Source organism: Loxodonta africana, chromosome 9 (assembly GCF_030014295.1).
Source record: "Loxodonta africana isolate mLoxAfr1 chromosome 9, mLoxAfr1.hap2, whole genome shotgun sequence".
NCBI lineage: Eukaryota > Metazoa > Chordata > Mammalia > Proboscidea > Elephantidae > Loxodonta > Loxodonta africana.
The window spans coordinates 87,042,606-87,058,199 of NC_087350.1; positions in this window are offsets into that span (position 1 = coordinate 87,042,606).

Below are 15,594 nucleotides of genomic sequence, written 5' to 3' on the forward strand. Positions count from 1 at the left end.
ATATTTCCTTACTATTGAATGTCTTGATCATATTGCATCACCTTGATTAAAATTTTGAAAAATAGTATTAAGAATGAGATTAAAAAGAAATAAGCAGAAACTATCTAAAATGAATCTTTGGTCACATGCCTTTCTCCTAGATTGGAGGACAATTTGGGGACAACGTCGATTTTTCTTAAATTAATCTAGTGTTGCCCAAATCAATAAAACAACAGAATTTGGGAGGCGGGGACTTGGGGAATGACTATAGTAAAATAAATAAGAAAACTCTGAAAACAAAGTGTTATGTGGAGGGTCTAGTATCCCTACCAGTTATTAAAGCATACAATTATCAGGAAATTTTGAGATGAAATATATTAATGGAAAAGAATAAAAAGTCTAGAAATAGAGCCAAAAGCATGTGGGTATTTGATATACGATAAAAGGGATATTTCAAAATTGGATAGATTATCCAGTTATATTGTGCTGAATCACTGATCAGCTATTGAAAAGAAAATATGAAAACTAATTTATGTTTCATTCACTATACCAAAATAAATTCCATACTTAGACTGATTTAAAACATCATAAAATGTGCTGCAAAACTACTAGATGAAAACATGGGTAGATTTATATGTAATCGTGAAATTTAAAAAAATGGAAAAAAAAAGAAAGAAATCACATCCTGGTTATATCAAATAAGCGCTGAATCAAACTCTATCTGAAGATGTACTCTGGAAATGTATATTAACATGTTCCAAGACAATTATATTTTGCTTAAGCCAACATGGCTGCTATTGCCCTTCACATTTTCAAAGGAGATTAGACAGTGGTGTATTGGTAAATGCTTAGCAGCCAGCTCTCAAAAAATATGTCTTGATTTGCAATGTTTGCTACTACCAAAAAGATGTCACTGAATGTGAAGTTGGGAAGAGATTCTCACACAATCTGCTGTCACAGCCAATGTGTGCCGACTCTGGCATGCCACTGAGTCTATATTTTAGCTATGTTTCAACTATCTTCTTAATTTTAGTAATTAAATGGGGGAAAATTCTCTAGACTGTAGCTCATAATGAAAAATAATTTGAAATAAAATTCTTAAGGACTTTTTTTGTGCTGTGCTTCCTGGTTTGCAATGATACTATTTGAAGAACGGGGAGTACAGAGAGGTTTATTCAAGCAACGCATCATGCAAGAACTGCGAAAAATGCACTGCAGAAGGAGAGGCAGAAACGGACACATAATATAGAAAATGAAACTTAATCTTCTGGATGCTTTATTTCACAGACCTCTTCCTGGACCACGAAAGTGATCCTAGACATGAGTGCATATGGTCATATGTTTTAGTAAAATTATCAACAGCAAGCTATTATAACCAGAATTGTTTAAGTTCCCTGTCTTTTGCAACTCCAATTTCCCTGCTGAGACACTTTCTGTGGTGCAGGATGCATTGAATGTCCATAAGTATTTTGGGGTCCCTCTAAAGATCAGTTAGATCAGGAGACAATGGACATGTAGATAAGGACATAGGAGGGCTGCTGGTGCTGGCTATGTGAAAAGCATTTGCATGTAAGTGATAATTTAAGAATATAAATGATAAATGAATCCAGACTGAAGCCATGAAAAAGCCATGATAACCCAAGAAAAAGTGTGTAAGTTAAAAGAAAAGTGGCTAACATTAAAACATTGGAAATGACATCATTAAAGCAGTGTGGAGAAGGAAGCCAGGGAAAGAAAATGATAAGGAAATAGGCACTGTGTTGGTGGAGAAGTTACTGAAGGTGAAACTTTCAAGAAGGAGGATGTGGCAGGATGACTTCATGAAAGGTGAGAACTAAAATGAGACAAAAAGATTTGGATTTGATTATAAAAAATTAATTTTAAAGAATGAAATTGAACAGAGCACTAGGATAAGAGTCCTGATGGCAGTGAACTAAGGAAGTAATCATAGGCCCTTAGAGAGAAAAGTAGGCAACTCTTTCAGGATGTTTGAGTAAGATGTAGAAATGAAATAGCTCCAAGACGATCTCCAACATTTAATCCTAGGTTTAATACTCTCTCTCTACACACACATACACACACAAGACAGGTAATATATAGTCATTATATATCTATGTCACCAGGATCTCCTCCAATAATATATATCTATGTAATTTATATGATTACCTTGTCTCTCAGTAAAATAAAAAAAAAATGTAAAATTAGAGCATTGATAAAACTTTCATGGTAAGGGACTATACATTTAAGGAAGGATTGTATAAATCCCAATGTTCGGGTTTTTGACTGCCCTGTTTGTTTAACTTTTTACAGAATTTTATTTTTGTATAGTACATTTATTTGCTTGAAGGGAATGAAAAGTGTAAGTATAGGAGGGTAAATTACAATTTCTGGTTTTTCAAGTGTAATGAAAACTATGTATGACAAAATTTTAGAAAACTCTTTGTAAAGTTAAATTGTCTAAATTCCCCTGGTATACTTGGTCTAAGGATAATTTTTATTCCAGAACTGAATTCAAAGAACAGCAACAACAAAAAAATCTATTTGACATACATGTACTAGCCTCTACTTCTTCTTCCTTACAATCTAAGGAAGAAACATAGCCTTTGGAAGGTTCATTCCAGAATGTTCTACTTCTGAGAAAAAAAAATGTTAGATACATTTTACTACATTTACAAAATATAGAATAAAAAGACTCTTTTGAAGTTGGGAGCATTTTTCTTCATAAAGGGTGTGACAAGAAACAGTTCTACTCAGCCTTATCGTCCACTGGTATAGGGCCAACACATTTGGGGATGACACATTTATTATTATTTCTATTACAGCCACTGTCAGCTTGGAAATATTAATTTTGTCTAAATACAGAGCTTGCAGATTTTAAACCATCATTTCTGGAAATAGCAAAACATACAATATCAGGTTTAATGGAATGCTACATATTATCTGAAAATGGGGTACTGTAGCAATTGAATTTTCTTGATTCCAATTTTTTTTTTTGAGGATGGATAATTCATTGTCTTCTTAGTTCACTAAATACACCAAGACTCTTTTACAGGGATGCAGTAGCCAATAACAGAACAGTTATTCTAGCGCATGTGAAATTGTTCACTACAGATTAGTAAGTAAACACAAGCCCGTGGTGTTTTCCCTACTTACTAGATTATCCACCTTCTGTCAGGGATTGCAAATTTGAAAAGACGTTTTGATTTTGTGGTGCTGTGAGGTTTGGAGAGAGACAGATGCTAACCATAACTAGAAGCAGAATCTTTGATATGGTGAAAAAAATTTAGTATTTTTCCCTACAGTTGATCTGATAAGCTAGGTAAGCACTGTGCTTACCTTGCCTATAGGATAATTTGCCCCTGTCCCCAGAAGATCCTGATGTATAAAAAATTTTGAGACCCACTGCTGCACTAGTAAGGAGGCTGGTGGTGCAGTGGTTAAGTGATCAACTGCTAACCAAAATGTTGGTGGTTTGAAACCACCAGAGCCTCTGCAGGAGAAAGATGTGGCAGTCTGCTTCCCGAGAGATTTACTGCCTTGGAAACCCTCTGCGGTTGCTATGAGTCGGAATCGACTCAATGGCAGTGAGTTTTGGGGCACTCTATTAGTGGTTCTCAGAATTGGTCCCTAACCAGCAGCATTAACATCACCTCGGAACTTGTTAGAAAGGCAAATTCTCAGCAGGAGTTAAAAGCAGAACAAACCGATTCAAAGCCCTGTCAGACACTAACTGCGACAACCCTGCAACCAAGAGAATGTAACGAACAGTTGTCTGGACACTAGAATTGGGGAAAGCATGACCTGGGCTTGAGTCTTTGTTCTGTGACTGGCCTCCAGAAAATTACGTAATTTCTCTAAAATGAATATAACACAATAACTATGTTTTGTGATATTGTGTTGTTTACTGTGAATATTAAATAATGTAATTTTTAAAAAAATGCTTGTCATTTTTTCCTAGTACGTCATTAATGCTAGCTATTATTACTATCTGAAGCAAATATTTTTTTTTTTTTTTTTTAAAAAGGAGGTATAAATTCTGAGACTGGGACAGGAAGGAAAAAAGATTTCTTCCATACTTATAATATTCTACACATTACTGTGGACCTTCTCAAAAACTGGAAAGACCTAATATGCAGCAGTGGTTGCAGCAGTACATCAAAAGGAAATTGCCAGAAATTCAAGCTGGATTCAAAAGAGGATGTGGAACAAGGTATATCATTGCCGATGTCAGATACATCTTGAATGAAAGGTGCCTTCGAGTTGCTTCCAAATCATAGTGACCCTATCTATGTACAACAAAATAAAACACTGCCATCCTCATGATTGTTGTTATGCTTGAACCCGTTGTTGCAGTCACTGTTCAATCTATCTCATTGAGGATCTTTCTCTTTCACTGATTCGCCAAGCATGATGTCCTTCTCCAGGGACTGATCCCTCCTGATAACATGTCCAAAGTATGTGAGACAAATCTTCGCCATCATAGCTTCTAATGAGCATTCTGGCTGTACTTCTTCCAACGCAGATTTGTTCCTGCTTTTGGCAGTCCATGGTATATTTAATATTCCTTCCCAACACCATAATTCAAAGGTGTCATTTCTTCTTCAGTTTTCCTTATTCATTATTCAGCTTTCATATGCGTGTGAGGCAATTGAAAACCCCATGGCTTGGGTCAGGTGCACCTTAGTCTTTAAAGTGACATCTTTGCTTTCTAAAACTTCAAAGAGGTCTTTTGCAGTAGATTTGCCTAATGCCATGCATCCTTGATTTCTTAACTGCTACTTTCATGGGTGCTGATTGTGGATCCACGTAAAATGAAATCCTTGACAACTTCAATCTTTTCTGTTTGTCATGATGTTGCTTATTGTTACTGTTGTGAGGATTTTTGTTTTCTTTATGTTGAGGTGTAATCCATACTGAAGGCTGTGGTCTTTGATCTTCATCAGTAAGTACTTCAAGTCCTCTTCACTTTCAGCAAGCAAGGTTATATCATCTGCATATCGTAGGTTGCTAATGAGTCTTCCTCCAATCCTGATGCTGGGGTATTCTTTTTCATATAGGCCAGCTTCTCAGGTTATTTGCTCAGCATACAGATTGAATGAGTATGGTGAAAGGATACAACCTTGAAATGCACCTTCCTGACTTTAAACCTCACAGTATCCCCTTGTTCTGTTCAAACAACTACCTCTGGATCTATTTACAGGTTTCTCAGGAGCACAATTAAATGTTCTGGAAATCCCAGTCTTCACAATGTTATCCATAATTTGTTATGATCCACACAGTCGAATGCCTTTGCGTAGTCAGTAAAACGCAGGTAAACATCTTTCTGATATTCTCTGCTTTCAGCCAGGATCCATCTGACATCAGCAATGATATCCCCCATTCCACGTGCTCTTCTGAATCCAGCTTGAATTTCTTGAAGTTCCTTGTCAAAGTACTGCTGCAACTGCTTTTGAATGATCTTCAGCAAAATTTTACTTGCATGTGATATTAATGATATTTTGCAATAATTTCCACTTTCTGTTGGATCACCTTTCTTTGGAATAGGCATAAATACGAATATCTTCCAGTCGGTTGGCCAGGTAGCTATCTTTCAAATTTCTTGGCATAGATGAGTGAGTACTTCCAGCACTGCATTCATTTGTTGAAACATCTCAATTGGTATTCCATCAATTCCTGGAGCCTTGTTTTGCCAAAGTCTTTGGTGCAGCTTGGACTTCTTCATGCAATGCCATTGGTTCTTGATCACATGCTACCTCCTGAAATGATAGAATGTCGATCAATTCCTTTTGGTACCATAACTCTGTGTATTCCTTCCACCTTCTTTTTATGCTTCCTGTATCATTCAGTATTTTGCCCATAGAATCCTTCACTATTGCAAGTTGTGAGAGCCTAGAATTGTACCCATACAAACTAGTCCAGTCTGTAAGTTGTATGCATTTTATCATTGTTTCTGGAAAGAAAAGAGAGAATCAATGAGTGAGACAAGGGAGAAAATAGCTGAATAAATGCTTTTGAATCTGAGTTCTTTTCCTCATATAGATATTTAGAATTTTTGTTCCATTAAAAGTGTTTAATTATCAAAGATTTCATGATTTTTTTTTCATGATAAATTCACACTGTGTGAAAGGTATTAATTGTCTAGACTATGGAAAATATCCAAAATATATATTTTAAGTTCTAATGTTTAAACTTCAAATACAAAGTTGAATTTGAACCCACTTGTCAGGGAAACAGGCTTTGTGAGGCTAAACTTGAATGCCCTCATGTGGTCCACTAGGTGACTACAGTTTGCTAAGTTATCCTTACGTAAGTCCCTGGCATGTAGCCACTCCTGTCCACTGTCACTATAAAAATCTCTGCCCTTCCACTGTGGAGTGTGGAGATCTGTTTTGGTCCTGCATCGACCCAGGACTTGGCCTCTTATGTAAGCCTTCCTAATAAACTCCTTCACCACCACACCGGGGTTGCCCACCTCTTTCTTTGGTCTCTCAGCACCCTCCAATTCCAGGAGGCAAATTTCGAGTTACTAGTCCATGTCTGAACAATTGGCGAGCCAGTCAAAAGGTCAAGGAAATAATGAGTGGGAGTGAGGCCTCTGTGAGGGCGATCCCAGGTTGGCCAGCGACCTCCATGTGTGGAGCTCTGACCAGTATGCTTTTCTGCAGGTGAAATCCTGGGTTGCCAGAGTACAGGGACACCCTGAAAATGCCAAGCAGCGTAGCCTGGTTGTGGGTAAATGCATGCCTTCACAAGTGTGGAAAAAAAGCTAGGACAGCAGTAGCACCTGTGGGATGGCCATTGCTCTGGGCTGTTTGTCTGGCCACCAAAACCCAGTGTCATGAATTGAATAATTTTCCCCAAAAATAGGTGTATCAATTTGGGTAGGCCGTGATTCCCAGGATTGTGTGATTGTCCACCATTCTGTCCTCTGATGTGACTTTCCTATGAGTTGTAAGTCCTATCTCTATGATGTTGATGAGATGAAATTATTGGCAGTTATGTTAATGAAGCAGACTCAATTTACAAGATTGGATTGTGTTTTGAGCCAATCTCTGTTGAGATATAAAAGAGAGAAGCAAGCAGAGAGACAAGGGGACTTCATACCACCAAGAAAGCAGTGCCAGAATAAGAGCACCTCTTTTGGACCTGGGATCCCTGCACTGAGAAACTCCTAGACCAGGGGACAGTTGATGACAAGGACCTTCCTCCAGAAATGACAGAGAGAGAAGGACTTCCTATGGAGAGGACACCCTGGATTCAGACTTCTAGCCTATTAAGACTGTGAGAGAATAAACATCTGTTTGTTAAAGCCATTCACTTGTTATAGCAGCATGAGATAACTGAGATGCCCAGCTAGCTGCTGAAGTATGCATAAGAGCTTTGAAAAAAGAATTAGAGTTGGAAAGGAATGAGCAGCAGTTGCATGTGGCTATAACTGATTTATGGGGCAACCATATCCGTGGACAGGTTGAGCAACTAGAAACACTCACCTGCAGGTTTGTATCAAGGGCTAGGGGAACAATCTCCTACCCATTGCTCAAAGCCTGCTAACAATGGGACTGGAGATAGTTGGAGGAGCTAAGCCAGGCCCTGGCGCTCAGAACACCCTGTAACATCTAGCACAAAGAAAGAGTTAGAATAGCAGGAAAAAAAAAAAGAGTAAAAAGCCCTTCAAGGTAGCTTGTGTTGAGCAGCCTTAAAGAAACTTTAGAGGCCCTCTCTGGAATTCTCTGATAACTGCCCACAACAGCATAACTGAACAGCAACATAGTCACAGCTGTAATAGGGGAAAACTAAAATGGGAAGCCCTGCCTCTATGTTACCAGGCAACTGGGCTGAGCCCGTGGTTGCACTTGGTAAGGTGGAGGCGTGGCTCCACAAATGAATGAGGGCTATGCCAACTTTGCAGAGATCTTCTTACTTTCAGAAATAATTAAGGCTGAGGATTAATCCTGGGTAGCTCTGTCACCACGGAGAACCAAAGGCCTTATGTTACAATTAAAGTTCAATGAGGAAAAGAATTGTATGTCTTGGGTTTTTAGATACCATTGCACAGGTGATTGTGATCTCTATAATACCTGCCAACAAAATGAAAAAAAACTTTTGGGTCTGAGGTTTGACCATCATTGAGACCCTTTCCCAAGCCTGCTATAGATAAGTTCCTTTGGGGCCCCCACAACCCCCTATTATATGTATTGATAATGTTGATGTATTAATGCACACCTTTGTAAACTTTTGCCTCCAGACTCTGATGGGAATTGCTACAGTTAGGACCGTTTTAGTGGGGTACATGGAAACTGTGACATGAGCTATAGCTAATAGCCTGGCCATTCAATCTGGCTGCTAACAACTCTCAGATTGACATATAAATCAAGCCCCAGTGGGGTTGAGACATCTGGACCTCCCCCCCCAAAAAAAAAACAGTTCTGTTCCTTGATAAGCTTTTATCACTTGTGTGACTTTTCACCAGAAAGGCCCCTACGCTGAGAGGGGAAAACAACCAAGGAGCAGACCACCCTTGCCAACTGACTACAGAGGCAGAAGAGTCCTCTGCTCCAGAGCAAACAAATGTGCAACTGACAACCTCTCAGATTTAAGAAAGGATGGCCCGTGGAGGTTTACACACCGTCCTAGACTGGGCCTACACACATAGACTGCCAGTGTCATCAGAAAACACAGGGCGGCATAGAAAAGCTGACCTGCCTACAAGACCCTGGCCCAGGATAAACCCTGCCCAGGGGCAGATTCCTGAGCCAGCAGGCCAGGGCATACTACACAGGTAAATCACCCTTGGGTCTCTTATCCCGTACAGAAGCTTTCACTGGATTTTGAATGATCTTTTCAAGCTCTGTATTACCTCCAAGCCATAGGGGTGATTAAGCCCTTCAACGTACAGGGTTAAGCGGCTAATGGGAGAGAACAAGACAACCCCAGCCTGAACTATATACATCTCAGGCAAGCAGGCTGGGGTCTTAATGCAGCAGTTCCTTGCAAGGGCATTTCTCATTTGAGCCATATGTTTGATCAAACTGTGTATTCTATAAAATGTGTTTCTTTTGCATACAACTGTTCCTGACAAAGGATCTGGGTTCCCCCAGAGGTCACTGCCTCAAGACTGGGACAGATAGCCTATATGGCTATACTTGGGCAACCGTTATGTCAAATTTCATGGGATATATAGAGCAGGGAAAGGGGGAATTGCTAATGCCTTTTTCTTTCCAGATTATCATGGAACAAATGAATTTGTAACCTGGTGTACTGAAGAGGCCATGTGGTAAGTTATTATGGTTGACTACTCATAGAAGTCATCTTTTGAAGTATGAAAGCTGCCTGTGGGGAGTGCTCCAAACTTTAGAAGGAATTTTTTTTTTCTGTGTGTTAAAAACGTAAATGGCAAGGAACTAGATGAGTAGACACTGAGTTTTAAGACTGAGTTTGATGTTACTGTGGACATGGAGAACTTGTAGAATATGGGCAGGGATCCAACGTACAATGACTACACCAAGTCTGAATTAGCCTGGTCTGGCAATTGCAAGGAAGCCCTGGTGGCGTAGTGGCTAAGTGCTACGGCTGCTAACCAAGTGGCCGGCAGGTCGAATCCACCAGGCGCTCCTTGGAAACTCTATGGGGCAGTTCTACTCTGTCCTATGGGGTCACTATGAGTTGGAATCGACTCCACGGCAGTGGATTTTGGTGGGCAGTTGCAATACCTTGTGCAATTGTGCTGAGAAAGAGAGCTTTTGTATTACTTGTACTGAAATGTGTACTGTCTGTATAATGTGCCGTGTTGGGAAAAAAATGCTGTTTTTACATAAATGAATCAGGGCATATTATACATACACAAGATTGGACAAATGCAGCTCTCTTATCTATTCAGTTGGCTTAGATTATGCCACAACTGGAGTCACTTCTTGGGCTCTCTCCTCTAAGCGACCTGCTGTAATCAACTTGCTGAGGACAGTCCTACTATCAACCCTCATTAGTAAGTGCTACCTCAAATGATACACAGATATAACATCCGCCAGAGTTGTGCACCAAACCACAGACATGTTGCTAAGAGTCCAAAACGGGTGATGGGCATACCAGGACTTGGTACTTCCTTGCTTCTTTTTCTGGCACCCTAATTTTTTTTAATGGGAGTCTAGGGGTGGACTGTTGGGGGAATAGTCTGCCTCTATATCTCCCATCCAGGCTGCCTAAATAAAAACCGTGGGTTCAGAGCATTCTCCTATATGGGGGCTGGAAATTGGGTTGCCTTCTCTCTCCCAGTTCCTTCTCCTGTTCTGGGCATGCAATAACTCTCTGTCTCTTGCACATGTGTGGTAGGCACCACTTCTATCTGTTCCTGGTGGGGAGGGAATAGGGTCTCTCGCACAAGAGAGACCAAATTGTACGAGCCGGCCCTGAGGGATGAACTAAACTCTTTTGCTGCCACACTGGAGTTGCCCACCTTTTTTTCAGACTCTGGGCACCCTCCAATTTTTGGAGGCAAATTTGAAGTTACCGGTCCATGCCTTGACACCATTGTACGAAGCAAATCACGTAATGACCTTCCTTCCACATAACGTCTCCTACTAAATCTAATACCTTGAACCTCATGAATTTTGACCTTTGCGTAAAATGTCATTTAACATCCCGCATAATATTTCTGGCATCAGTGGCATCATACCAAACTAACAAAAGAGTATGATTTACTCTTATTTCCTTCCAACTATGGAAATTTTGTTGTACACAGTATAAAATATTTAGAAAACTTTGAAGCAAAGGCATAATATTCCCACTGATTTATTTCTCCCTCTAGCACTGGCATCTCCTCCTCTTTCCTCCTGCCTAAATACCTGTGCTCTCTTTTCATTCCTCATTGAATGTTCTGGTGAGGACTTGATCAGTGCATGTCTGAAATTTAGTAAACATCTCTTTACACACTTCAACTCTTTCTACAAGTGCAAACATTGTTATCTATCTGGATGTCATCTCTAGCTGTTATTTTTCTCCTTGTTTTTCAGACAATACTTACTTCACCAGGATGCAAATTCACCTACATACTGTGTAAATAATTTATTGCCACCTTGCTAGTTCAAAAATTAATGTTTTCAAAATGAAAGTGAGGAATTCTACATTTCTTATCTTCTTGGAAGACAGGTTGCATGTCTTTTTTTGTGTGTGTGGGCAATATCATTAAATAGCAATTTTGTTTTTCCTTTTGGATTTCATGACCTCTCTTTATTTTAGACCTCTTTACAGTGCCCTCACCTAATCTGCTCCTTAAATTCTGTTAACTCTATAGTGAAGCTATTAGCTAAATATATTAGCTAATTCTTCTCAATGCTATTTGGAGATGTAAGAGGAATACTTACATCCTCCACTGAATGAAGAAATAAAGAAAAATATCTAACTGAATTTCAAGAAATGTGAACCATAGTAGGGGAGATATTTTAGGATCTGATTGTAGGTAAAACACCCATCTCCTTCTTATGGCTAACCCCTCCACCACAAAAAGTACAGATCTTATCAACCCAAGAGGCCATCCAGTGTAATAAACTGAGGGTCACAGTGGTCATAAAAGACCTGTGTTCAATCCCTAATTTACTCACTTAATTGAGTGAACTTAAGCATGTCATACATTTTCTTTAAATCTCAGATCCTTCTTTATAAAATCAGTCGCAGATTAAATGAAATAATCTTAAGGCTGTGCTGCAATAACAAATGATCAATAAATAATAACCACTGTGAAGATGATAATAATGATGATTTGATAAAGATAATAATTATAATTATGATGTAATTCTCTTTTGCTCATTCTCTATTCTCTTCCATTCCTATTTGTCCATAACTGGCATAAGATGTTGTTGTTATTGTTGGTAGGTGCTGTCAAGTCGATTCCAACTCATAGCACCCCTATGCACAACAGAATGAAACGCTGCCCAGTCCTGCGCCATCTTCACAATTGTTGCTATGCTTGAGCCTATTGTTGCAGCCACTGTTGTCAATCCACCATGTTGAGTGTCTTCCACGTTCTCGCTGACCCTCTACTTTACCAAGCAGAATATCCTTCTCCAGAGACTGATCCCTCCTGAGATGTCCAAAGTATGTGAGACAGTCGCACCATCCTTGCTTCCAAGGAGCATTCTGAAAAAGATGTTAAGTTTTGAGTATTTACATATTAACTTTCCTTTAGTTCCTACCACTCTGTTTCATCTATATCTTTCAAGTCTCACTTGTTATTCTTTTCTGTTTTATTGTATTGTTTACATTCATGGAGGCTCTATCAAATCTTTGGAGGAATGAGACAGTTTTTACAAAAGAATATGCATATAATATGTATGTACAACAGAATTATATGTAAATAAACTAGTCTCTACTTTTAGGGTAACTGTGCCTTTATGCATAAGTACAGCAAATATTTCCCTAATTAATTCAACGTGTATTTGAAAAAAAATTTTTTTTGGAGTATTGAGTAATTACTAGGAATTCCCTTGGCCTTGTAAATGCAAATTACTGATAATATTTTTATAACTCTGTCCCTTGTCTTCTATCTTGCAAGCTTAAACTTTGAGTATTATAAAAACATAGTGTATTTTATAAACTTCTACAACCTTATGGTTGTATTTAACCTAATACAAGAATTTTCTCTAGAAAATTACCATCCTTTTAATATCCAGCTTTTCCTCAAATAAAATTATAGGAAGTTTATTACCTTAAAGAGAAGTCCACAACTTTATTGCTCTATTACTGAAAAATATTTCCTCTTATTAAGGTGTAAAATCTGCTTCCCTCAACCTACCCACGTGAGGTATTAGTTCTGCTCTCCAGAGCTCTACAGTATAAGTATAATCTGCCTTCCACATGACAGCCTTTCACATATTTGAAGATAGAGAGCACACATGGCCCCGCTAAGTCCTTAATCTATATATCCCTGTGGTTCAACTACATTTCTGTCAACCCATTATTCTTTCTTGATTTTGTATAAGGTTATTTCTGTCATACATTAGCTTTAGTTTTTCATCGCTTAGTTTCAAAACACTCTTCTCTTGGAATCATCAATCCTCAAAAGAATGAGCATGTCAAATGAGAATTAAAATAGTTGCGAAAGAGTTAAAAATCAATTTGTATTTCCTGTTGCTTCAGTTATTAATTGCTTAAGGCCCAAACTTTATGTGGTAAAATAGCAGTCATTTTGTTAAGCTCAGGAATTCTGTGATTCAGAAATTCAGACAGGGTACAGTAAGGATAGTTTATCGCTGCTCCATGAGGCCTGATGCCTCAGCTGGAAGAAGTAAACAACTGGGACCTGGAATCATTTGAAGACTTCTTTATTCACATGCCTGTGCCTGGCCTGGGATGAGTTGATGGCTGGCCTCAGCTAAGGCTGTAGACTAGAACAACTACATGTTGTCTCTTGTGTGGCTTGGGTTTCTCAGAGCCTAGCAGCTGGGTTCTGAAGGAAGTGTTCAGAGAGGGAGAACACTACAAAAAACAAGACAGTAGTTGAAAGACTTCTCTCCTAGGCTCCAAAGACATACAGAGTCACTTTTATTACTTCTTATTAAGGTCGTTATGAGTCGGAATCAACTCAAAGGCAATGAGTTTTTGTTTGGTGTTAATTACAAGTGAGTTACTAACTAAAGCCCATATACAAGTGCAGAGTCATTGAATTCCTCCTCTTGATAGATGAGTGGCAAGACCATATGACACAGGAGCATGTGGGACAGTGAAATAGTTGCAAATTTTTGTGAGTATATAACAAGGATCTTCTTTCTTCCAGCTTTGAATAAAATGTCTTCACTTTCATTTAAGCCCTCACCTCCAGCATGTCACCCAGTACCTAAACCAATGACACTGTTTTAGGTTTCGTTATATCAATACCGCATTTCAAGATACCAATTTCTGTTCCAATTATCTCTTGCTGTGCAACAAACTACCCCAAATTAGTGGTGTCAAACAAAAACTTATTACACTGATTCTGAGGATCAGAAACTTGGATGAGCATAATAGAGATGCTAAGCTCTGAACTATTAATTTGTTTTTAGAAAAATAAGGAAAGAATTTCCATTACCAAAAATTTCTAGTTAGGGGGCCAAGATGGCTGACTAGGTAGACGCTACCTCGGATCCCTCTTGCAACAAAGACTCGGAAAAACAAGTGAATCAATCACATACATGACAATCTACAAACCCTGACCAACAAACACAGATTTAAAGAGTTGACCTGAGTGACAGAGACAGAGAACGAACAACTACGGGGAAGCAGAGACTGTTTTCGGAGCCTGGAGCCAGCGTCCCAGTCAGGTAACCTTGGCGCCAGGCTTAGATTGGGCAGCGCAGGGGAGCTGAACGCAACATCCTGTGAGGCGCAAACAAGGAGCACAGCCCTACCCCCCTGAACTGACCTTGGGAGGGGGCCCAGCCAGTCAGCGCGCGGGTGGCGCAGCGACGGGGCTGGCAGGAGGAGAAGTCCCCGGGACGCAGTGACTGGTTTTGGAGCCAGGAGTGCAGCGTCCCAGCCGGGGAACCTTGGCGTGGGGCTTTGGACTGGGCGCAGGGGAGCTGAGCACCACATCCTGTGACGGTGCAAACACGGGGCGCAGCCCTACCCGCCTGAACTGACCCCAGGAGGGGGCCCAGCCGGTCCGTGTGGGCGGCGCAGCGATGCGGCTGGCGGGAGGATAAGTCCTCGGGAGGCAGCGACTGTTTTTGGAGCCGGGAGTGCAGCGTCCCAGCCGGGGAACCTTGAAGCTGGGCTTTGGATTGGCGGCGGGGGAACTGACCGCAGCTTCTGTGGTCCTGACCCTCGGGGGCAATGTCTACCCAGCCAGAACACATAGGCAACACGCCCCTAGGGAATCTCAGATAAAATAGTCATCCCAAGCAAGATAAGTAACTTTGTCTATATTCCCGGGTGCTACTCTCTCTTGTTTTTCTGAACCCTCCCCTCCCCTTCCCAGGCGGCTTCATTAACATCAGAATTTCCTGAGCCAGAGGGAGAACTGCTCCACAGTTTTTCTTCCCCCCCCCTTTTTTTTTTGGTCTTTTCCTAACCCATTCTTCCGGCCTGAGAGAAGCAACCACAAAAAACCCAGGTACCAAAAATCCTTCCCTAATTGGACTAAAAACACAGAACCAGCTCCAGCCAAGCATATGTGATCCACAGTCTCCAGCTTTCAACCCTACAGGGAACAAGGTGGCTATTATAATGCAAAGGCATTTCTGATAGGGATCTGACTGCATTTTTTTTTTTTAGTGGATTTACTGGAAAGACAAGTTTCCCAGGTCTGATATCTCTGCTTATTCAACAGAGCCCTCACTGACCCACAACAGGGAACTGAGGGCTGAATCTCCCCCCAGACCATCTAGCCTCCTGCCTTAGGGGTCTAAGGAGGGTGACACCTACCAATCTGTAGAGGTACTTGCACTGGGGGCCTAAGGTACAGCTGCAGAGCCCACCCACCAAGGTGCTTTAGGAATAGAGACACACCTACCTCACTGACACTTGGGGGAAGCCTGTCACCATCCTGACCCACCTGGAGGGTGAACCCCAGCTGCTACTAGGATCTGGTGCACACAACTATCACAACTACTTCTCAAGGTGGATAGGTGACAGGGTGCATCACACACT